At 39.8% G+C, this 24,561-nt stretch overlaps 1 pseudogene; it reads left to right on the top strand.

Moving 5' to 3' along the window:
- Window positions 1-24,561, top strand: part of LOC149778314 (uncharacterized) — a 146,944-nt pseudogene that overhangs the window by 37,921 nt on the left and 84,462 nt on the right.

The following is a 24,561-nucleotide window of genomic DNA, read 5'->3' on the forward strand; positions in this document are numbered from 1 at the left end:
CGTTAAAAAGATTAAATCAGGTGGTTTGCTTGTGGAGTGCGAACGTAAAGCACACACTGAGAACATTCAAAAAATTAAGGTATTTCATGACATCCCAGTGACTTGTTTCGCACACACATCTCTAAATACATCAAAAGGCGTCATTCGTTGCCGTGACTTGGCTGGAGTCAGCGACAAAGACATCGTAGAGGGGATGAAAAGTGAAGGTGTCACTGCAGTTCGTAGGATTCGTATCAAACGAAACAGCGATCTGCAAGACACCAACACCATTATACTCACCTTCAACAGACCAACGGTACCTAAAGTTGTCAAAGTTGGGTTCTTACAAGTTAGGGTTGAGGTATACATACCAAATCCCCTCCGATGCTACAAATGTCAAAAATACGGTCATCATGAAGACCGCTGTTCCAGAAACCAAGTATGTGGACGATGTGGAGACCCTTCTCATCGGGAATCCGAGTGCAAAGCCACTCCGCATTGCGTCAACTGCGGCAAGGAACACCATGCAAATTCAAAAGATTGCGATATATGGAAACAGGAGAAGGAAATCCAAAGGATCAAATACACATCCAACATCCCGTATCCAGAGGCCAGGAAGCTTGTACAAACTAGAACATCACTCCCCGGCCCATCCTTCTCAACCATAGTAAAGAGCAATCAAAAAGCAACGAAAGACGCCCAAACCCAAACAGACCCACCTGAATCCCCTTCCGTCTCAAACATATCGCATTACAAACCCCCAAAAAACTCAGCATCGACGCAAACAACGTTCAACAATCCTCCACCATCAAAATCACCAAACAGTAAGAAAAAGTCGACAGCAAATAGGCAGCAAAAAGGGTCTGATGACCCAATAAAACTGCACAATAGGTTTGGAGATTTTGAGGATATGGATGCAGAAGAATCTGCTCCATGTCCTCAAGGTGGCTCCAGACCTAACAACAAAAAATTCACCCCCGTACTTCCTCCAGATAAATAACCAAAGACATTGCCTCCGTGAAAGGACTAATCTAGCTCCAGAATCTTCAATATTAACTTGTAATGAAGAACACCATCATACAATGGAACTGTAGAGGACTTAAAGCCAACTACAATGATATTCTTTTGCTCTTAAACGAACGTGATCCTGCAGTACTATGTCTTCAGGAAACATTTTTGAAAGATACAGATAACATCACACTTAAAAACTACTCCCTGTTTAACAACTACTCTCATAATGTTGATAGGGCATCAGGAGGAGTTTCTGTTATTGTGAACAACAGAGCTCCTCATAGCTTCATTCATTTAAACACCAATTTACAAGCCATTGCTGTAAGCGTCACTCTACATAGAGTGATTACATTTTGCTCTATTTATTTACCACCAAACACTAACCTAGTACCAAACGAACTCGACAATCTTGTTCAACAGCTTCCCGCACCCTTTGTTTTACTCGGGAATTTTAATGCCCATAACATTTTATGGGGATCAAATCATATAAGTGACAGAGGTCACAAAGTTGAAGACTTTATTTCTAGACACGATCTGTGTCTATATAATACCAAAACACCTACATATTTACACCCAGGCACGGGTACATACACAAGCATCGATTTGACAATTTGTTCTCCTTCTCTGCTTTTGGACTATGAATGGAAGGTTGCTGATGACCTTCATAGCAGCGATCACTTCCCAGTCTTTCTTGTAAATCTTAACTCTACAGTCGATGAAGTAATTCCACAATGGAATTTAAAGAAGGCCGACTGGGCCAAGTTTGAAACACTCTGTAAAACTAGGCTGAATGAGGATACAGTTTTCAATGTTGACGACACCATTCAGCATTTTACATCTATTTTAATAGAGATTGCAGAAGAATCCATTCCCAAGTCCTCGCCACATTGTAAAAGAACCCAAAAACCTTGGGTCACTAAGGAATATAAGGAAGCCATTAAACTACGCCGAGAAGCATTAAGGAAATTTAATAATCAACCGACGCCCGAAAACTTAAATATATATCGCATTGCCCGGGCCAAAGCTCGCCGCATAATCAAAGAAAGTAAAAGAGCATCATTGAAGAAGTATGTTTCGTCTTTAAACTCTCGTTCCTCTGTTAAAAAAGTTTGGGACACTATACGCAAAATAAACGGAAAGAGAAAGCAAAACCCTCTCCGACATCTGACACTGAACAATAACAACTTCAGTTCAAAACGTGACATTGCAAATATTCTTGCTGACAGTTTCTCGAACAATTCCTCATCATCTAATTATTCAGAAGCCTTCCGAAAACTTAAAACTCAAAAAGAAAAGTCACGTTTAAAATTCACATCCAACAACTCGGAAAGTTGTAATCAATTGTTCTCACTATCGGAGCTTAGGGAGGCTTTAGATAAGGCCCATGATACATCCGCTGGGCCTGACGAGATACATTACCAGTTTCTGAAACACCTTCCAGAATCATCATTAACATCTCTTTTGAAACTCTTCAATGATTTATGGATTACTGGTAATGTACCAAAGATCTGGAAAGAAGCAACTGTAATACCAGTCCCCAAACCCGGTAAAGATAGCGAAGACCCCAACAGCTATCGACCAATTGCACTCACAAGCTGTGTGTGCAAAACAATGGAACGAATGATCAATTCTCGGCTTGTCTGGTATTTGGAAACTAACAATTTAATATCTCCTTTTCAAAGTGGCTTTCGATATGGCCGGAGCACCAATGATCATCTGGTTAGACTAGAAACATTCATTCGCGATGCATTTATTAAGAAAGAACATTTAGTAGCGGTTTTCTTTGATTTAGAAAAGGCCTATGACACGACATGGAAGTACGGGATACTAAATGACCTGAACGATCTAGGTCTAAAAGGCCGTCTGCCCTCTTTCATATCCAGCTTTCTCTCCGACAGAGAATTCAAAGTACGAGTGGGCTCTACCCTCTCAGATCTGCACGAACAAGAGATGGGTGTGCCCCAGGGCAGTATTTTATCTGTGACGCTCTTTAACATCAAAATTAATAGCATCACCAAGTGTTTGACTCCTGGTGTGGATTGCTCGTTATACGTTGATGATTTTCTAATATGTTATCGGTCAAAGCACATGCATACAATTGAAAGACAACTGCAGCAAAATATAAACAAAATTCAAAATTGGGCCAGTGCAAACGGTTTCAAATTCTCGAAATCAAAAACGGTATGCATGCATTTCTGTCAACTACGAAAACATCACGATGAACCGAACCTCACGCTGGATGGAACACCTATTCCAGTTGTTGAGGAAACCAAATTTTTAGGTATAATCTTTGACAGAAAACTGACCTTTATTCCACACCTAAAGAACTTAAAAGCTAAATACTTAAAAGCACTTAACCTACTTAAAGTAGTAGTGCACACTGACTGGGGTGCTGATAGAAAAGTCATCCTAAATTTATACAGAACGTTTATTCGCTCCAAACTGGACTATGGTTGCGTTGTGTATGGTTCAGCCAGAAAATCGTATCTTAAAATGCTTGATCCAATTCATCATCAGGGAGTGAGACTGGCTCTGGGAGCGTTTAAAACATCACCGTGTGGGGGCCTTCTAGCTGAGGCGAATGAACCACCGTTATCGCATCGTAGAGAAATGCTTTCCGCACAGTATGCTCTGAAATTAAAATCAAACCCTCTGAATCCTGCTTTTTCGGCTGTTTTTCAACCCAAATACAAAACTTTATACGAAAATAAACCAAACGCCATACCTTCCTTTGCCATTAGAATATCATCCAGCCTTGACGCTACAAGTGTAGATCTTTCAAAAATTCAGAAAACATTCATCTCCGAAACACCACCCTGGCTAATTAAACAACCAAAAGTACGTTTTACGCTACACGATGGAAAAAAATCCGAAACAAACCCTTCTATCTTCCACAACTCTTACCATGAACTCCTCACCGAATTTAAAAACTACACCAGAATTTACACTGATGGATCAAAGGATGAGGAAAAGGCTGCTGCAGCCTTTGTATGTGGAAATCACACAACGCAAGTTCGCTTACCAAATGGAGCATCAATTTTTACAGCCGAAATCACAGCAATAGACCTTGCTCTGCAACATATAGAAAAGAACCGTATTTTAAACTGTATAATCTTCTCCGACTCGCTATCAGTACTCCAGTCACTACACAATAGAAAACTGGAGAATCCATTATTGAAAAACATACTCGTAAAAAATACCGAGCTGAGTGTCTCCCACAATATAATATACTGTTGGTTACCTAGCCACATTGGTATTAAAGGTAACGAAAAAGCAGATCGCGCTGCTAAAATGGCCCTTTCTCAAGAACCATCTGATTTTAAAATACCATATACTGATTTTAAACCTTGTATCAGAAAGTTCTTACGTCAGAAGTGGCAGGCATCATGGAATGATGCTGTAAATAACAAACTTCATGCAATCAAACCAACTCTAGGAGAATGGACTCCTTCCTACAGAAGCATTCGTAGGGAGGAGGTAGTCATTGCAAGAATCCGAATTGGTCATACTTATATCACCCACACCCACATACTAAAAGGTGAAGACCCACCAGAGTGCGTTTCTTGCAATGAACCATTCACTGTCAAGCACTTTATGATAGAGTGCTTTGACCTACAACCTACGCGCGATCGTTATTACGTTGTGCATGACATGAAAGAACTTTTTGATAATATAAACATCACTCGTATTATCGAGTTCTTGAAAGCCGTAAATATTTACTCAAAACTCTGACTTTTATGCTATCACCTTGTGCAGTTTTAAGCAATATATATACCGTCCCATTTTAATACCTATTCATCTTTTTTACATCTCCCGTTGATCGGGAAGCTTTATTTTGCACCGTTACAATCTTACCGTTTTTAATTTCAACCATTTGTTCTTTTATATCGCTGGTCGATATAGAACCTTTTATAAGTTTTAAAAGATTATACAAGTAACACTTTGTTTGGCGCTAAATAGCCTAAAAGTGCTGATGCGCCGTTAAAAAACAAACAATCAATCAATCAATCAAACCAACTCTAGGAGAATGGACTCCTTCCTACAGAACCATTCGTAGGGAGGAGGTAGTCATTGCAAGAATCCGAATTGGTCATACTTATATCACCCACACCCACATACTAAAAGGTGAAGACCCACCAGAGTGCGTTTCTTGCAATGAACCATTCACTGTCAAGCACTTTATGATAGAGTGCTTTGACCTACAACCTACACGCGATCGTTATTACATTGTGCATGACATGAAAGAACTTTTTGATAATATAAACATCACTCGTATTATAGAGTTCATGAAAGCTGTAAATATTTACTCTAGACTCTGACTTTTATGCTATCACCTTGTGCAGTTTTATGCAATATATATACCGTCCCATTTTAATAACTATTCATCTTTTTTACATCTCCTGTTGATCGGGAAGCTTTATTTTGCACCGTTACCATCTTACCGTTTTTAATTTCAACCATTTCATTTTTTATATCTCTGGTCGATATAGGACCTTTTATAAGTTTTAAAAGATTATACAAATAACACTTTGTTTGGCGCTAAATAGCCTAAAAGTGCTGATGCGCCGTTAAAAACAAACAATCAATCAATCAATCAATCTAAACTCTGACTTTTATGCTATCACCTTGTGCAGTTTTATGCAATATATATACCATCCCATTTTAATACTATTCATCTTTTTTACATCTCCCGTTGATCGGGAAGCTTTATTTTGCACCGTTACCATCTTACCATTTTTAATTTCAACCATTTGTTCTTTTATATCGCTGGTCGATATTGGACCTTTTATAAGTTTTAAAAGATTATACATATAACACTTTGTTTGGCGCTAAATAGCCTAACAGTGCTGATGCGCCGTTAAAAATCAATCAATCAAGCAATCAAGCCAACTCTAGGAGAATGGACTCCTTCGTACAGAACCATTCGTAGGGAGGAGATAGTCATTGCAAGAATCCGAATTGGTTTGTTTGGCGCTAAATAGCCTAACAGACCTGATGCGCCGTTAAAAATCAATCAATCAATCTTTTCAAGGTTGCCAAACAAAAGGAAAATGAGGTTTAATTACAATGGTCCAAAGACATCATGAATCTTTTCTGGTTTTCATGCAAGACTGCTAGCAGCTATGAACAATTTTTGGTGAGATTTATGTCCTTGTATTTTTGAACAGATATATGTAAACGTTTGCAACTGTATATTTTTTGTATGAAATCAAAATTACAGTGCATAATCCTTATCTTCTGATTTCTTTTAATATATAATTTAGCCATGTATATACATCACCAAATCTTGTACGTATGTAGTCTATTGAAAGTAATTTACTTGAAATGTGATAGTAATTATAGGTTACTGCATTTGTATTGGAAAATATGAACAAGTTTTTCTGATGGACACTGCACGACCTTGGGAGTGCAGTATATCCATCAGACAAACGAGTTCATATTTTCCCATATAAATGCAGTAACCTTTTTATTATATCTCATTTTCTTATTCTACTTTAGGCTTGATTATATAAACAAAAATACACTACAAGGAACAAAGTAACGGAATGTATGCCGTATTCCAAACTAAATACCTAACAACAGATTCATCATTACACAACATTATTAATACACACATAACTCCGCCCAGATAGCCCCCTGCGGGTCCGGGGTTGTAGAATTGGCCCGACGTGCCTCGCTACGTGTCGTAAAAGGCGACTAAGTAGAGGCAATCTGTTTGCCGTGGGGTGCGTCCCGTGTCGGAGGAGGAAAGGATCCTGGTAGTTGAGCAGAGGCTTTCACTGCAACACACTACTTTGGCCTCTACTTCTCTTAGACGGGTGGTCGGGATGGGCCCGGTTCCGACAAATCGGCTGGTCACGCCGAGCCCTAGGAGGTCTTTATTTACTCTCTCACCTTCTTTATCTGTCTCCGTGTATCTCTCTTGATACCACCGTTGCCCCTAAATTCTCTTCCTTTATCTTTCCCTTTTCCAAGTCTTAGAAGACTTCCTTGAAGGCGGTAGCTTAACGGGTCAATCAGGGGATAATTTTCCCGACCTTAGAAATTGGTGACTTCAGGGTCAATCAAAGGTAATTTTATCAACTGAGTATGGCATCTGTGTATCCCTGACACTTGAAAAGTGTGCCCTTGTTGGGCTCCTTGATGGGTGGGGAGCACGGGTGCTGAATTTTTATTCAAGCCAAAATGGAAAATCAAAACAATCAAAATAAGCGTACCAAAACGGGAACTGACTCAGATGATGAACCATGTAGTGTGGAATCGTTTCCTCGCTTCATGGTCATCAAATCAAAAGATGAAACCAAACCCCTAGCCGCACTATCGCCATTTATAATCGAAAAGACTATACTTGGATTAGTCGGCAAACCAAAAAGCGTTAAAAAAATTAAATCAGGTGGTCTGCTTGTGGAGTGCGAACGTAAAGCACACACTGAGAACATTCAAAAAATTAAGGTATTTCATGACATCCCAGTGACTTGTTTCGCACACACATCTCTAAATACATCAAAAGGCGTCATTCGTTGCCGTGACTTGGCTGGAGTCAGCGACAAAGACATCGTAGAGGGGATGAAAAGTGAAGGTGTCACTGCAGTTCGTAGGATTCGTATCAAACGAAACAGCGATCTGCAAGACACCAACACCATTATACTCACCTTCAACAGACCAACGGTACCTAAAGTTGTCAAAGTTGGGTTCTTACAAGTTAGGGTTGAGGTATACATACCAAATCCCCTCCGATGCTACAAATGTCAAAAATACGGTCATCATGAAGACCGCTGTTCCAGAAACCAAGTATGTGGACGATGTGGAGACCCTTCTCATCGGGAATCCGAGTGCAAAGCCACTCCGCATTGCGTCAACTGCGGCAAGGAACACCATGCAAATTCAAAAGATTGCGATATATGGAAACAGGAGAAGGAAATCCAAAGGATCAAATACACATCCAACATCCCGTATCCAGAGGCCAGGAAGCTTGTACAAACTTTAACATCACTCCCCGGCCCATCCTTCTCAACCATAGTAAAGAGCAATCAAAAAGCAACGAAAGACGCCCAAACCCAAACAGACCCACCTGAATCCCCTTCCGTCTCGAACATATCGCATTACAAACCCCCAAAAAACTCAACATCGACGCAAACAACGTTCAACAATCCTCCACCATCAAAATCACCAAACAGTAAGAAAAAGTCGACAGCAAATAGGCAGCAAAAAGAGTCTGATGACCCAATAAAACTGCACAATAGGTTTGGAGACTTTGAGGATATGGATGCAGAAGAATCTGCTCCATGTCCTCAAGGTGGCTCCAGACCTAACAACAAAAAATTCACCCCCGTACTTCCTCCAGATAAATAACCAAAGACATTGCCTCCGCGAAAGGTCTAACCTAGCTCCAGAATCTTCAATATAAACTTGTAATGAAGAACACCATCATACAATGGAACTGTAGAGGACTTAAAGCCAACTACAATGATATTCTTTTGCTCTTAAACGAACGTGATCCTGCAGTACTATGTCTTCAGGAAACATTTTTGAAAGATACAGATAACATCACACTTAAAAACTACTCCCTGTTTAACAACTACTCTCATAATGTTGACAGAGCCTCAGGAGGAGTCTCTGTTATTGTGAACAACAGAGCCCCTCATAGCGTCATCCCTCTAAACACAAATTTACAAGCCACTGCTGTGAGCGTCACTCTGCATCGGGTGATTACCTTTTGTTCTATCTACATACCACCAAACACCAATTTAGTAACAAATGAATTAGACGACCTTGTTCAACAACTCCCCGCACCCTTTATTCTACTCGGTGATTTTAATGCCCATAACATTTTATGGGGTTCAAATCACATAAGTGACAGAGGTCACAAAATAGAAGACTTCATTTCCAGACACGATTTGTGTCTATATAATACCAAATCACCGACATATTTACACCCAGGAACGGGTACATACACGTGTATTTATTTGACAATTTGTACCCCATCGCTGCTTTTGGACTATGAATGGAAGGTCGCTGATGACCTTCACAGCAGTGATCACTTTCCAATCTCTCTTAACAATACCAACGTTACAATTGATACATGATACATCCGCTGGGCCTGACGAGATACATTACCAGTTTCTGAAACACCTTCCAGAATCATCATTAACATCTCTTTTGAAACTCTTCAATGATTTATGGATTACTGGTAATGTACCAAAAATCTGGAAAGAAGCAACTGTAATACCAGTCCCCAAACCCGGTAAAGATAGCGAAGACCCCAACAGCTATCGACCAATTGCACTCACAAGCTGTGTGTGCAAAACAATGGAACGAATGATCAATTCTCGGCTTGTCTGGTATTTGGAAACTAACAATTTAATATCTCCTTTCCAAAGTGGCTTTCGATATGGCCGGAGCACCAATGATCATCTGGTTAGACTAGAAACATTCATTCGCGATGCATTTATTAAGAAAGAACATTTAGTAGCGGTTTTCTTTGATTTAGAAAAGGCCTATGACACGACATGGAAGTACGGGATACTAAATGACCTGAACGATCTAGGTCTAAAAGGCCGTCTGCCCTCTTTCATATCCAGCTTTCTCTCCGACAGAGAATTCAAAGTACGAGTGGGCTCTACCCTCTCAGATCTGCACGAACAAGAGATGGGTGTGCCCCAGGGCAGTATTTTATCTGTGGCGCTCTTTAACATCAAAATTAATAGCATCACCAAGTGTTTGACTCCTGGTGTGGATTGCTCGTTATACGTTGATGATTTTCTAATATGTTATCGGTCAAAGCACATGCATACAATTGAAAGACAACTGCAGCAAAATATAAACAAAATTCAAAATTGGGCCAATGCAAACGGTTTCAAATTCTCGAAATCAAAAACGGTATGCATGCATTTCTGTCAGTTACGAAAACATCACGATGAACCGAACCTCACACTGGATGGAACACCTATTCCAGTTGTTGAGGAAACCAAATTTTTAGGTATAATCTTTGACAGAAAACTGACCTTTATTCCACACCTAAAGAACTTAAAAGCTAAATGCTTAAAAGCACTTAACCTACTTAAAGTAGTAGCGCACACTGACTGGGGTGCTGATAGAAAAGTCATCCTAAATTTATACAGAACGTTTATTCGCTCCAAACTAGACTATGGTTGCGTTGTGTATGGTTCTGCCAGGAAATCGTATCTTAAAATGCTTGATCCAATTCATCATCAGGGAATAAGACTGGCTCTGGGAGCATTTAAAACATCCCCGTGTGAAAGCCTTCTAGCTGAGGCGAATGAACCACCGTTATCGCATCGTAGAGAGATGCTTTCCGCACAGTATGCTCTCAAATTAAAATCAAACCCTCTGAATCCTGCTTTTTCGGCTGTTTTTCAACCCAAATACAAAACTTTATACGAAAATAAACCAAACGCCATACCTTCCTTTGGCATTAGATTATCATGCAGCCTTGACACTACAAATATAGATCTTTCAAAAATTCAGAAAACATCCATCTCCGAAACACCACCCTGGCTAATTAAACAACCAAAAGTACGTTTTACGCTACACGATGGAAAAAAATCGGAAACAAACCCTTCTATCTTCCACAACTCTTACCATGAACTCCTCACCGAATTTAAAAACTACACCAGAATTTACACTGATGGATCAAAGGATGAGGAAAAGGCTGCTGCAGCCTTTGTTTGTGGAAATCACACAACGCAAGTTCGCTTACCAAATGGAGCATCAATTTTTACAGCCGAAATCAGAGCAATAGACCTTGCTCTGCAACATATAGAAAAGAACCGTATTTTAAACAGTATCATCTTCTCCGACTCGCTATCAGTACTCCAGTCACTACACAATAGAAAACTGGAGAACCCATTATTGAAAAACATACTCGTAAAAAATACCGAGCTGAGTGTCTCCCACAATATAATATACTGTTGGTTACCTAGCCACATTGGTATTAAAGGTAACGAAAAAGCAGATCGCGCTGCTAAAATGGCCCTTTCTCAAGAACCATCTGATTTTAAAATACCATATACTGATTTTAAACCTTGTATCAGAAAGTTCTTACGTCAGAAGTGGCAGGCATCATGGAATGATGCTGTAAATAACAAACTTCATGCAATCAAACCAACTCTAGGAGAATGGACTCCTTCCTACAGAACCATTCGTAGGGAGGAGGTAGTCATTGCAAGAATCCGAATTGGTCATACTTATATCACCCACACCCATATACTAAAAGGTGAAGACCCACCAGAGTGCGTTTCTTGCAATGAACCATTCACTGTCAAGCACTTTATGATAGAGTGCTTTGACCTACAACCTACACGCGATCGTTATTACGTTGTGCATGACATGAAAGAACTTTTTGATAATATAAACATCACTCCTATTATCGAGTTCTTGAAAGCCGCAAATATTTACTCTAAACTCTGACTTTTATGCTATCACCTTGTGCAGTTTTATGCAATATACATACCGTCCCATTTTAATACCTATTCATCTTTTTTACATCTCCCGTTGATCGGGAAGCTTTATTTTGCACCGTTACCATCTTACCGTTTTTAATTTCAACCATTTGTTCTTTTATATCGCTGGTCGATATAGAACCTTTTATAAGTTTTAAAAGATTATACAAGTAACACTTTGTTTGGCGCTAAATAGCCTAAAAGTGCTGATGCGCCGTTAAAAAACAAACAATCAATCAATCAATCAATCAACAATTGACGAAGCAGTTCCACATTGGAATTTAAAGAAGGCCGACTGGGCCAAATTTGAAACACTTTGTACAACTAGACTTAATAGGGATACTGTCTTAAACGACAATAACCCTTTTCAATATTTTACTTCTTTTTTAATCGACAATGCAGAAGAATCCATTCCCAAGTCCTCACCAAACGGTAAAAAACTCTCAAAACCATGGTTCACAAAAGAATGTAAAGAGGCCATTAGACAACGCCGAGAAGCACTGAAAAATTTTAATAATCGTCCAACACCCGAAAATTTAACTAAGTACCGTATTGTTCGGGCCAATGCTCGCCGCACGATTAAACAAAGTAAAAGAACATCATGGAAAAAATGTTTCAACTCTAAACTCTCGTTCCTCTATAAAGAAAGTTTGGGACACGATCCGCAAAATCAATGGAAATAGGAAATACAATTCCTTTCGACATCTCAAAGTAAACAACAAGAATATCAATTCCAAACATGCCATTGTTAACATACTTGCTGATAGCTTCTCAAAAAATTCCTCATCCTCTAATTACTCAGAAGCATTCAGAAGATTAAAAACTCACAAAGAAAAGACACGGTTGAAATTCACATCGAATAACTCAGAAAGTTATAATCAACCGTTTACAATGTATGAGCTGAGGGAATCTCTGAATAAGGCCCACGATACATGCACTGGGCCTGACGAAATACATTACCAGTTTTTGAAACACCTCCCAGAACCTTCATTAACAGCCCTTCTAGAAATTTTCAACAATTTATGGATTACTGGTAATGTACCTAAAATCTGGAAAGAGGCAACAGTAATACCAGTTCCCAAACCCGGTAAAGAGAGCGCAGATCCTAACAGCTATCGACCAATTGCACTCACAAGCTGTGTGTGCAAAACAATGGAACGAATGATCAATTCTCGGCTTGTCTGGTACTTGGAAACTAATAATTTAATATCTCCTTTCCAAAGTGGCTTTCGATATGGCCGGAGCACCAACGATCATCTGGTTAGAATAGAAACATTTATTCGAGATGCATTTATCAAGAAAGAACACTTAGTAGCGGTTTTCATTGATTTAGAAAAGGCCTATGACACGACATGGAAGTACGGGATACTAAATGACCTGCACGATCTAGGTCTAAAAGGCCGTCTGCCCTCTTTCATATCCAACTTTCTCTCCGACAGAGAATTCAAAGTACGAGTGGGCTCTACCCTCTCAGATCTGCACGAGCAAGAGATGGGTGTGCCCCAGGGCAGTATTTTATCTGTGACGCTCTTTAACATCAAAATTAATAGCATCACCAAGTGTTTGACTCCTGGTGTGGATTGCTCCTTATATGTTGATGATTTTCTAATATGTTATCGGTCAAAGCACATGCATACAATTGAAAGACAACTGCTGCAAAATATAAACAAAATTCAAAATTGGGCCAATGCAAACGGTTTCAAATTCTCGAAATCAAAAACGGTATGCATGCATTTCTGTCAGTTACGAAAACATCATGATGAACCGAACCTCACGCTGGATGGAACACCTATTCCAGTTGTTGAGGAAACCAAATTTTTAGGTATAATCTTTGACAGAAAACTGACCTTTATTCCACACCTAAAGAACTTAAAAGCTAAATGCTTAAAAGAACTTAATCTACTTAAAGTAGTAGCTCACACTGACTGGGGTACTGATAGAAAAGTCATCCTAAATTTATACAGAACGTTTATTCGCTCCAAACTAGACTATGGTTGCGTTGTGTATGGTTCTGCCAGAAAATCGTATCTTAAAATGCTTGATCCAATTCGTCATCAGGGAATAAGACTGGCTCTGGGAGCATTTAAAACATCCCCGTGTGAAAGCCTTCTAGCTGAGGCGAATGAACTATCGTTATCGCATCGTAGAGAAATGCTTTCCGCACAGTATGCTCTGAAATTAAAATCAAACCCTCTGAATCCTGCTTTTTCGGCTGTTTTTCAACCCAAATACAAAACTTTATACGAAAATAAACCAAACGCCATACCTTCCTTTGGCATTAGAATATCATCCAGCCTTGACACTACAAATATAGATCTTTCAAAAATTCAGGAAACATCCATCTCCGAAACACCACCCAGGCTAATTAAACAACCAAAAGTACGTTTTACGCTACACGATGGAAAAAAATCTGAAACAAACCATTCTATCTTCCACAACTCATACCATGAACTCCTCACCGAATTTAAAAACTACACCAGAATTTACACTGATGGATCAAAGGATGAGGAAAAGGCTGCTGCAGCCTTTGTTTGTGGAAATCACACAACGCAAGTTCGCTTACCAAATGGAGCATCAATTTTTACAGCCGAAATCACAGCAATAGACCTTGCTCTGCAACATATAGAAAAGAACCGTATTTTAAACTGTATCATCTTCTCCGACTCGCTATCAGTACTCCAGTCACTACACAATAGAAAACTGGGGAACCCATTATTGAAAAACATACTCGTAAAAAATACCGAGCTGAGTGTCTCCCACAATATAATATACTGTTGGTTACCTAGCCACATTGGTATTAAAGGTAACGAAAAAGCAGATCGCGCTGCTAAAATGGCCCTTTCTCAAGAACCAACTGATTTTAAAATACCATATACTGATTTGAAAACTTGTATCAGAAAGTTCTTACGTCTGAAGTGGCAGGCATCATGGAATGATGCTGTAAATAACAAACTTCACGCAATCAAACCAACTCTAGGAGAATGGACTCCTTCCTACAGAACCATTCGTAGGGAGGAGGTAGTCATTGCAAGAATCCGAATTGGTCATACTTATATCACCCACACCCACATACTAAAAGGTGAAGACCCACCAGAGTGCGTTTCTTGCAATGAACCATTCACTGTCAAGCACTTTATGATAGAGTGCTTTGACCTACAACCTACACGCGATCGTTATTACATTGTGCATGACATGAAAGAACTTTTTGATAATATAAACATCACTCGTATTATAGAGTTCATGAAAGCTGTAAATATTTACTCTAGACTCTGACTTTTATGCTATCACCTTGTGCAGTTTTATGCAATATATATACCGTCCCATTTTAATAACTATTCATCTTTTTTACATCTCCTGTTGATCGGGAAGCTTTATTTTGCACCGTTACCATCTTACCGTTTTTAATTTCAACCATTTCATTTTTTATATCTCTGGTCGATATAGGACCTTTTATAAGTTTTAAAAGATTATACAAATAACACTTTGTTTGGCGCTAAATAGCCTAAAAGTGCTGATGCGCCGTTAAAAACAAACAATCAATCAATCAATCAATCTAAACTCTGACTTTTATGCTATCACCTTGTGCAGTTTTATGCAATATATATACCATCCCATTTTAATACTATTCATCTTTTTTACATCTCCCGTTGATCGGGAAGCTTTATTTTGCACCGTTACCATCTTACCATTTTTAATTTCAACCATTTGTTCTTTTATATCGACCCCCTGCGGGTCCGGGGTTGTAGAATTGGCCCGACGTGCCTCGCTACGTGTCGTAAAAGGCGACTAAGTAGAGGCAACCTGTTTGCCGTGGGTTGCGTCCCGTGTCGGGGGAGGAAAGGATCCTGGTAGTTGAGCAGTTCCCTGCAACACACTACTTTGGCCTCTACTTCTCTTAGACGGGTGGTCGGGATGGGCCCGGTTCCGACAAATCGGCTGGTCACGCCGAGCCCTAGGAGGTCTTTATTAACTTTCTCACCTTCTTTCTCTCTCTCCTTGTATCTCTCTTGATACCACCGTTGCCCCTTTATTCTTTTCCTTTATATTTCACTTTTCCAAGTCTTAGAAGGCTTCCTAGAAGGCGGTGGCTTAACGGGTCAATCGGGGGGTAATTTTACCGACCTTAGAAATTGGCGACTTCAGGGTCATTCAAAGGTAATTTTATCAACTGAGTATGGCATCTGTGTATCCCTGACACTTGAAAAGTGTCCCCTTGTTGGGCTCCTTGGTGGGTGGGGAGCACGGGTGCTGAATTTTTAATCTAGCCATCATGGATAATTCCAAAAAAAATCAAAATAAAAGATCGAAACCCTTATCAGAGTCTGACGATGAACCATGTAGTGTGGAGTCATTTCCACGCTTCATGGTCATACAGTCAAAAGATGCCACGAAACCGCTTGCCGCACTATCTCCATTTGTCATCGAAAAGACTATCACAGGATCGATTGGCACACCTAAAAGTGTTAAAAAGTTGAAATCGGGTTGTCTTCTTATTGAGTGTGAGCGACGAGGTCAATCAGACAATATCAGGAAAATGAAAACGTTCTTTGATATCCCAGTAACCTCATTCGCTCACACCACACTGAATACGTCCAAAGGCGTGATTCGCTGCCGTGACTTGGCTGGAGTCACCGACGCTGACATCATCGAAGGAATGAAAGATGAAGGTGTCACTGCAGTCCGACGAATACGTATTAAACGTAATAACAATCTGCAGGACACCAACACCATTGTACTCACCTTCAACAGGCCAACTGTACCCAAAGTGGTGAAAGTTGGCTTTTTGCAAGTAAAGGTAGAGATTTACATTCCCAACCCCCTTCGGTGTTATAAGTGTCAAAAATACGGCCATCACGAAGACCGCTGCTCCAAGAGCCAAATATGTGGCCGATGCGGAGACAATGCTCATCAGGAATCTGATTGTAGAGCAACTCCGCATTGTGTCAACTGCGGAAAAGAGCACCACGCAAATTCCAAGGATTGCGATACCTGGAAACAGGAGAAGGAAATTCAGAGGGTAAAATACACAAATAATATTCCCTATCCAGAAGCCAGAAAAATTGTACAGGCCAAAACAGCCCATCCTGGCCCATCCTTCTCCACTGTAGTGAAGAGCAATCCTAAAACAACGAAGGACGCTCAAACACAAACAGAAGCACCCGATTCAACACCAAATTCAAACACCCCCCATTACCAAGCACAGAAAAACACGGCATCTACTCAGACTACATTTAATAATACCCAACAACCTAAATCACCAAAGAGTAAAAAATCTCACGGAAACAGGCAACAAAAGGGGTCAGATGACCCCATCAAACTTTATAACAGGTTTGGAGACATCGAGAGCATGGATGCAGAAGAATCTGCTCCATGCGCCCAAGGGAAATCCAAACCTACAAACAAAAAATTCACCCCCGTACTTCCTCCAGAGAAATAACAAAACAAATTCCGTCTGCGAAAGGTCTAACCTAGCTCCACAATCTTTAATTTAAATTTATAATGAAAAACACTATCATACAATGGAATTGTCGAGGACTTAAAGCAAATTACAATGATATTCTCCTGCTTTTAAACGAACATGATCCTGCGGTACTATGCCTTCAAGAAACCTTCTTGAAAGATACAGACAATATCACATTTAAAAACTACTCCCTGTTTAACACCTGCTCTCCAAATGTTGACAGGGCATCAGGAGGAGTTTCTGTTATTGTGAACAACAGAGCTCCTCATAGTTTGATTACTTTAAACACCAATTTACAAGCCATTGCTGTAAGCGTCACTCTACATCGAGTGATTACATTTTGCTCTATTTATTTACCACCAAACACTAACCTAGTACCAAACGAACTCGATAATCTTGTTCAACAGCTTCCCGCACCCTTTGTTTTACTCGGGGATTTTAATGCCCATAACATTTTATGGGGATCGAATCATGTAAGTGACAGAGGTCACAAAGTTGAAGACTTTATTTCTAGACACGATCTGTGTCTATATAATACCAAAACACCTACATACTTACACCCAGGCACGGGTACATACACATGCATCGATTTGACAATTTGTTCTCCTTCGCTGCTTTTGGACTATGAATGGAAGGTCGCTGATGACCTTCACAGCAGCGATCACTTCCCAATCTCCCTTGTAAATCATAACTCTACAATTGATGAAGTAATTCCACAATGGAATTTAAAGAAGGCCGACTGGGCCAAATTCGAAACACTCTGTAAAACCAGGCTGAATGAGGATACAGTTTTCAATGTTAACGACCCCATTCAGCATTTTACATCTATTTTAACCGACATTGCAGAAGAATCTATCCCCAAGTCCTCAGCAAACTGTAAAAGAACCCTAAAACCTTGGCTCACTAAGGAATGTAAGGAAGCCATACGGCAACGCCGAGAAGCCTTGAAAAAATTTAACAATCATCCGACGCCCGAGAATTTAAGTAAATATCGTATTCTCCGGGCCAAAGCTCGCCGCACAATCAAAGAAAGTAAACGAGCATCATGGATGAAATATGTTTCCTCTTTAAACTCTCGTTCCTCAATTAAGAAAGTTTGGGACACGATCCGAAAAATAAACGGAAAGAGAAAACACAGTTCTTTCCGACATCTAAAAGTGAACAATAACAATCTTAGCTCAAAACGTGACATAGCAAATGTTCTTGCTGATACATTCTCTAAAAATTCGTCATCATCTAATTATTCCGAAGCCTTCCAAAAATTGAAAACTCAAAAAGAAAAGTCACGTTTAAAATTCACATCCAACAACTCGGAAAGCTACAACCAGCTGTTTTCACTATCAGAACTTATGGAGGCTTTAGACAAGGCCCATGATACTTCCGCTGGGCCTGACAAAATACATTACCAGTTTTTAAAACATCTTCCAGAATCATCTTTAACATCTCTTTTAAAACTCTTCAATGATTTATGGATTACTGGTAACCTACCTAAAATATGGAAAGAAGCAACAGTAATACCAGTTCCCAAACCCGGTAAAGATAGTGAAGATCCTACCAACTATCGACCTATTGCACTCACAAGCTGCATGTGCAAAACAATGGAACGAATGATCAATTCTCGGCTTGTATGGTACCTGGAAACTAACAATTTAATATCTCCTTTCCAAAGTGGCTTTCGTTATGGACGGAGCACCAACGATCATCTGGTTAGACTAGAAACATTCATTCGCGATGCATTTATCAAGAAAGAACATTTAGTAGCGGTTTTCTTTGATTTAGAAAAGGCCTATGACACAACATGGAAGTACGGGATACTAAAAGACCTGCACGATCTAGGTCTAAAAGGCCGTCTGCCCTCTTTCATATCCAACTTCCTCTCCGACAGAGAATTCAAGGTACGAGTGGGCTGTACTCTCTCAGATTTGCACGAGCAAGAGATGGGTGTGCCCCAGGGCAGTATTTTATCTGTGACACTTTTCAATATCAAAATTAATAACATCACCAAGTGTTTGACTCCTGGTGTGGATTGCTCACTATATGTTGATGATTTTCTCATATGTTATCGGTCAAAGCACATGCATACAATTGAAAGACAACTACAGCAAAATATCAACAAGATTCAAAATTGGTCTAGTACGAACGGTTTCAAATTCTCGAAATCAAAAACTGTATGTATGCATTTCTGTCAATTACGACGACACCACGATGAACCTAAACTCACGCTGGACGGAACACCTATTCCAGTTGTTGAGGAAACAAAATTTTTGGGTATTATCTTTGACAGAAAACTGACCTTTATTCCACACCTAAAACACTTGAAAGCCAAATGCTTAAAAGCACTTGACCTACTTAAAGTAGTAGCACACACTGACTGGGGTGCTGATAGAAAAGTCATCCTGAATTTATATAGAACGTTTATTCGCTCCAAACTAGACTATGGTTGCGTTGTGTATGGTTCTGCCAGAAAATCGTATCTTAAAATGCTTGATCCAATTCATCATCAGGGAATAAGACTGGCTCTGGGAGCATTTAAAACATCCCCGTGTGAAAGCCTTCTAGCTGAGGCGAATGAACCACCGTTATCGCATCGTAGAGAAATGCTTTCAGCACAGTATGCTCTCAAATTAAAATCAAACCCTCTGAATCCTGCTTTTTCGGCTGTTTTTCAACCCAAATACAAAACTTTATACGAAAATAAACCAAACGCCATACCTTCCTTTGGCATTAGAATATCATCCAGCCTTGACACTACAAATATAGATCTTTCAAAAATTCAGAAAACATCCATCTCCGAAACACCACCCTGGCTAATTAAACAACCAAAAGTACGTTTTACGCTACACGATGGAAAAAAATCCGAAACAAACCCTTCTATCTTCCACAACTCTTACCATGAACTCCTCACCGAATTTAAAAACTACACCAGAATTTACACTGATGGATCAAAGGATGAGGAAAAGGCTGCTGCAGCCTTTGTTTGTGGAAATCACACAACGCAAGTTCGCTTACCAAATGGAGCATCAATTTTTACAGCCGAAATCAGAGCAATAGACCTTGCTCTGCAACATATAGAAAAGAATCGTATTTCAAACTGTATCATCTTCTCCGACTCGCTATCAGTACTTCAGTCACTACACAATAGAAAACTGGAGAACCCATTATTGAAAAACATACTCGTAAAAAATACCGAGCTGAGTGTCTCCCACAATATAATATACTGTTGGTTACCTAGCCACATTGGTATTAAAGGTAACGAAAAAGCAGATCGCGCTGCTAAAATGGCCCTTTCTCAAGAACCATCTGATTTTAAAATACCATATACAGATTTTAAACCTTGTATCAGAAAGTTCTTACGTCAGAAGTGGCAGGCATCATGGAATGATGCTGTAAATAACAAACTTCATGCAATCAAACCAACTCTAGGAGAATGGACTCCTTCCTACAGAACCATTCGTAGGGAGGAGGTAGTCATTGCAAGAATCCGAATTGGTCATACTTATATCACCCACACCCACATACTAAAAGGTGAAGACCCACCAGAGTGCGTTTCTTGCAATGAACCATTCACTGTCAAGCACTTTATGATAGAGTGCTTTGACCTACAACCTACGCGCGATCGTTATTACGTTGTGCATGATATGAAAGAACTTTTTGATAATATAAACATCACTCGTATTATCGAGTTCTTGAAAGCCGTAAATATTTACTCTAAACTCTGACTTTTATGCTATCACCTTGTGCAGTTTTATGCAATATACATTCCGTCCCATTTTAATACCTATTCATCTTTTTTACATCTCCCGTTGATCGGGAAGCTTTATTTTGCACCGTTACCATCTTACCGTTTTTAATTTCAACCATTTGTTCTTTTATATCGCTGGTCGATGTAGAACCTTTTATAAGTTTTAAAAGATTATACAAGTAACACTTTGTTTTGGCGCTAAATAGCCTAAGAGTGCTGATGCGCCGTTAAAAAAAAACAATCAATAAACAATAAACAATAAACTTTTATATCGCTGGTCGATATTGGACCTTTTATAAGTTTTAAAAGATTATACATATAACACTTTGTTTGGCGCTAAATAGCCTAACAGTGCTGATGCGCCGTTAAAAATCAATCAATCAAGCAATCAAGCCAACTCTAGGAGAATGGACTCCTTCGTACAGAACCATTCGTAGGGAGGAGATAGTCATTGCAAGAATCCGAATTGGTTTGTTTGGCGCTAAATAGCCTAACAGACCTGATGCGCCGTTAAAAATCAATCAATCAATCTTTTCAAGGTTGCCAAACAAAAGGAAAATGAGGTTTAATTACAATGGTCCAAAGACATCATGAATCTTTTCTGGTTTTCATGCAAGACTGCTAGCAGCTATGAACAATTTTTGGTGAGATTTATGTCCTTGTATTTTTGAACAGATATATGTAAACGTTTGCAACTGTATATTTTTTGTATGAAATCAAAATTACAGTGCATAATCCTTATCTTCTGATTTCTTTTAATATATAATTTAGCCATGTATATACATCACCAAATCTTGTACGTATGTAGTCTATTGAACGTAATTTACTTGAAATGTGATAGTAATTATAGGTTACTGCATTTGTATTGGAAAATATGAACAAGTTTTTCTGATGGACACTGCACGACCTTGGGAGTGCAGTATATCCATCAGACAAACGAGTTCATATTTTCCCATATAAATGCAGTAACCTTTTTATTATATCTCATTTTCTTATTCTACTTTAGGCTTGATTATATAAACAAAAATACACTACAAGGAACAAAGTAACGGAATGTATGCCGTATTCCAAACTAAATACCTAACAACAGATTCATCATTACACAACATTATTAATACACACATAACTCCGCCCAGATAGCCCCCTGCGGGTCCGGGGTTGTAGAATTGGCCCGACGTGCCTCGCTACGTGTCGTAAAAGGCGACTAAGTAGAGGCAATCTGTTTGCCGTGGGGTGCGTCCCGTGTCGGAGGAGGAAAGGATCCTGGTAGTTGAGCAGAGGCTTTCCCTGCAACACACTACTTTGGCCTCTACTTCTCTTAGACGGGTGGTCGGGATGGGCCCGGTTCCGACAAATCGGCTGGTCACGCCGAGCCCTAGGAGGTCTTTATTTACTCTCTCACCTTCTTTATCTGTCTCCGTGTATCTCTCTTGATACCACCGTGGCCCCTAAATTCTCTTCCTTTATCTTTCCCTTTTCCAAGTCTTAGAAGACTTCCTTGAAGGCGGTAGCTTAACGGGTCAATCAGGGGGTAATTTTACCGACCTTAGAAATTGGTGACTTCAGGGTCAATCAAAGGTAATTTTATCAACTGAGTATGGCATCTGTGTATCCCTGACACTTGAAAAGTGTGCCCTTGTTGGGCTCCTTGATGGGTGGGGAGCACGGGTGCTGAATTTTTATTCAAGCCAAAATGGAAAATCAAAAAAATCAAAATAAGCGTACCAAAACGGGAACTGACTCAGATGATGAACCATGTAGTGTGGAATCGTTTCCTCGCTTCATGGTCATCAAATCAAAAGATGAAACCAAACCCCTAGCCGCACTATCGCCATTTATAATCGAAAAGACTATACTTGGATTAGTCGGCAAACCAAAAAGCGTTAAAAAGATTAAATCAGGTGGTCTGCTTGTGGAGTGCGAACGTAAAGCACACACTGAGAACATTCAAAAAATTAAGGTATTTCATGACATCCCAGTGACTTGTTTCGCACACACATCTCTAAATACATCAAAAGGCGTCATTCGTTGCCGTGACTTGGCTGGAGTCAGCGACAAAGACATCGTAGAGGGGATGAAAAGTGAAGGTGTCACTGCAGTTCGTAGGATTCGTATCAAACGAAACAGCGATCTGCAAGACACCAACACCATTATACTCACCTTCAACAGACCAACGGTACCTAAAGTTGTCAAAGTTGGGTTCTTACAAGTTAGGGTTGAGGTATACATACCAAATCCCCTCCGATGCTACAAATGTCAAAAATACGGTCATCATGAAGACCGCTGTTCCAGAAACCAAGTATGTGGACGATGTGGAGACCCTTCTCATCGGGAATCCGAGTGCAAAGCCACTCCGCATTGCGTCAACTGCGGCAAGGAACACCATGCAAATTCAAAAGATTGCGATATATGGAAACAGGAGAAGGAAATCCAAAGGATCAAATACACATCCAACATCCCGTATCCAGAGGCCAGGAAGCTTGTACAAACTTTAACATCACTCCCCGGCCCATCCTTCTCAACCATAGTAAAGAGCAATCAAAAAGCAACGAAAGACGCCCAAACCCAAACAGACCCACCTGAATCCCCTTCCGTCTCGAACATATCGCATTACAAACCCCCAAAAAACTCAACATCGACGCAAACAACGTTCAACAATCCTCCACCATCAAAATCACCAAACAGTAAGAAAAAGTCGACAGCAAATAGGCAGCAAAAAGAGTCTGATGACCCAATAAAACTGCACAATAGGTTTGGAGACTTTGAGGATATGGATGCAGAAGAATCTGCTCCATGTCCTCAAGGTGGCTCCAGACCTAACAACAAAACATTCACCCCCGTACTTCCTCCAGATAAATAACCAAAGACATTGCCTCCGCGAAAGGTCTAACCTAGCTCCAGAATCTTCAATATAAACTTGTAATGAAGAACACCATCATACAATGGAACTGTAGAGGACTTAAAGCCAACTACAATGATATTCTTTTGCTCTTAAACGAACGTGATCCTGCAGTACTATGTCTTCAGGAAACATTTTTGAAAGATACAGATAACATCACACTTAAAAACTACTCCCTGTTTAACAACTACTCTCATAATGTTGACAGAGCCTCAGGAGGAGTCTCTGTTATTGTGAACAACAGAGCCCCTCATAGCGTCATCCCTCTAAACACAAATTTACAAGCCACTGCTGTGAGCGTCACTCTGCATCGGGTGATTACCTTTTGTTCTATCTACATACCACCAAACACCAATTTAGTAACAAATGAATTAGACGACCTTGTTCAACAACTCCCCGCACCCTTTATTCTACTCGGTGATTTTAATGCCCATAACATTTTATGGGGTTCAAATCACATAAGTGACAGAGGTCACAAAATAGAAGACTTCATTTCCAGACACGATTTGTGTCTATATAATACCAAATCACCGACATATTTACACCCAGGAACGGGTACATACACGTGTATTGATTTGACAATTTGTACCCCATCGCTGCTTTTGGACTATGAATGGAAGGTCGCTGATGACCTTCACAGCAGTGATCACTTTCCAATCTCTCTTAACAATACCAACGTTACAATTGACGAAGCAGTTCCACATTGGAATTTAAAGAAGGCCGACTGGGCCAAATTTGAAACACTTTGTACAACTAGACTTAATAGGGATATTGTCTTAAACGACAATAACCCTTTTCAATATTTTACTTCTTTTTTAATCGACAATGCAGAAGAATCCATTCCCAAGTCCTCACCAAACGGTAAAAAACTCTCAAAACCATGGTTCACAAAAGAATGTAAACAGGCCATTAGACAACGCCGAGAAGCACTGAAAAATTTTAATAATCGTCCAACACCCGAAAATTTAACTAAGTACCGTATTGTTCGGGCCAATGCTCGCCGCAC

This window comes from Sinohyriopsis cumingii, chromosome 17 (genome assembly GCF_028554795.1).
Source record: "Sinohyriopsis cumingii isolate HCF-2022 chromosome 17, ASM2855479v2, whole genome shotgun sequence".
Lineage (NCBI taxonomy): Eukaryota > Metazoa > Mollusca > Bivalvia > Unionida > Unionidae > Sinohyriopsis > Sinohyriopsis cumingii.